We start from the raw sequence: 2,420 nt of genomic DNA on the forward strand, positions 1-2,420 counted from the left end.
TCCTTATCGTCACAGTCAGTGAATAAGATACTGCACTGTCCTTGGAAGTCAGTGAACAAGATACTGCACTGTCTTGGAAGTCAGTGAACAAGATACTGCACTGTCTTGGAAAACTGACCTGTCACGTCCAAATGCACACGTTTCACAAAGAAACGACAAACTAAACACTAACTTCATCAGACTGAATTAGATGTCAGCCATTTTGCCGGCTGACGTCTATGAGTTCTTCGGAACAAGAACGCAACATCTCTCTCTCTTTTCCCTTGAGCCGCGTTCTTGAGTGAAATTCGAGTTGCAGTCCCACCATGTAAGAGTGTCGTCACAGTGCATGGTACCTTTTTTCCCCTTTTCTGTCGGAATATAGGCCGACATTCGTTTTTCTGTCCCAGTGGATTTTTCTGCCTGATTTTGTCAGGGACAGCTGGATTTGTTGTTGTAGTGAGCTGAGCCGTTATACAGTATCCTCAAGTGCCAAACATGTTCTGTTATGCTGTCCACAGGAAATGTTTAATGGAGACTGGACGATTCCACATACACTCAACGATGATGAGAATGGTGATTTAGACAGTGCTTATCCTCCAAGTGCTATATACAATTAGGGATAAAACCCTACAAAGGGATAAATTAATACAACAATAAGAGTTCCTCTCACTGCCCTCTTTGCGAACACACACACACACACACACACACACACACACACACACACACAACACACGCAGATATGAGCAGGTCTGCATTGCACTTGTATTTGTTTTTGTATTACTCTTTTTGTCACAACAAATTTCTCTGTGTGAAATTCAAAGGGAGAGCACGTCGCTACACTGACAGCGCCACCCATTTTTTTGGCATTTTTTTCTGTCTGCAATTTTATTTGTTTTTCCTATCGAAGTGGATTTTTCTACAGAATTTTGCCAGAGACAACCCTTTTGTTGCCGTGGGTTCTTTTACGTGCGCTAAATGCATGTAGCACACGGGACCTCGGTTTATCGTCTCATCCGAATGACTAGCGTCCAGACCACCACTCAAGGTCTAGTGGAGGGGGAGAAAATACTGGCGACTGCTGGTGTGATTCAAACCAGTGCGCTCAGATTCTCTCGCTTCCTAGGCGGACGCGTTACCTCTAGGCCATCACTCCACTATGTCACCAGAACAGACCCAAGGCCTTCGAACACTACTTTGACTTGAATGCAGACCGTGACTCATGAGGCAGGCAAGGCGCTCCAGTTTGCTGGTGTCACCCCATCGTCTGTGGACAAGTCTGAGGTTTCTCTCCATAGTTTGTAGCCAGTTCATCCTGGGCATCTTTCCCCGACCTGCAGGTGTCCAGCCACCGGAGACGCTGTCAGCAGATGATGGTTGACACCAGACTCTTTGTAACGGCTTCCTTTGAAATAAAATAATGTAATTAGATGACAAGGAGCCAGTTGCATTGCTCGGACGGAAGAGCCTAGTATGGTCGTAACCCGCTACGAACTGTGTGTAGTATGGAACTGACTAATGGTGTAGTTCGGTCAACGTAGGCATTTAGTCACGTGTAACTGTCAAAAAGTTAGAACCAAGCAATGCAACTGCTCAACGATCGTAGGCATTTGCTGTCAAAAGCATCCATTTTTTCTCCTGTGTGGTCTTTAGTTACCAAACTTCGCAACTGTAGAGGAGGGTGGACAGAACATTTGTGTTACAGAATCGGACACACGCCATGAATGTCAAATGCACTGGCCTTGTGCACACGTACAGACCATTGACCTCAGTGGTGCAGACACACCCTGCACGTGCAACACGACTGACGGAAGGCGGCAACTTGTTGAGCACGGTACACATGGAGGCGGTGCAGTGAGGGGGCAGCCCTCGACACTGGACACCGCACGAAAACAACTGACCATCTGCGCCTTCCTTCTCTGGATCCAGCAACAGTAACCAGAGAACGGAGATGGTCAGTTTGGTCAGCTGTGGCCGAAGCAGGAGTGGGAGGTGGGGAGGGTTGAAGGGGTGATGTCCTGCATGTGTGGAGGGACGGGTGGTGGACCACAGCCACTGACCACCATCCATCCACAGTCTGTCTATCATTGGTGACCACCTCTTTTCTTCATTTCTTCCTTCCCTTCTTTCTGTCTGTTCCTGTAAACGAATGTTTAAACCAAGCAACAAAAAAGTAGTGGTTTTGGAAACTTTTCTGTCCTGCACACTCACAATGTTTCTCTTCAGAGAATTGACAGCTGTGGATTTTTCAGGCACTTGTCTGCGGTGTTGTGTGACCTTATTAATGGCCGCACCAGCATTTTCTGGCATTGGACGTGGCAGTGAACATTCAGCTCAGCAGTCATGTCAGCTGCTGTCTGCACGCTGCTGCTACACTTGGCGCCTCACAGTCCTGGCAGCACGTGCTACACAGCTTTCCGCTCAGAGCTCAGTGGCCACAA

The sequence above is a fragment of the Babylonia areolata genome, chromosome 27 (assembly GCF_041734735.1).
Source record: "Babylonia areolata isolate BAREFJ2019XMU chromosome 27, ASM4173473v1, whole genome shotgun sequence".
Classification (NCBI taxonomy): domain Eukaryota; kingdom Metazoa; phylum Mollusca; class Gastropoda; order Neogastropoda; family Buccinidae; genus Babylonia; species Babylonia areolata.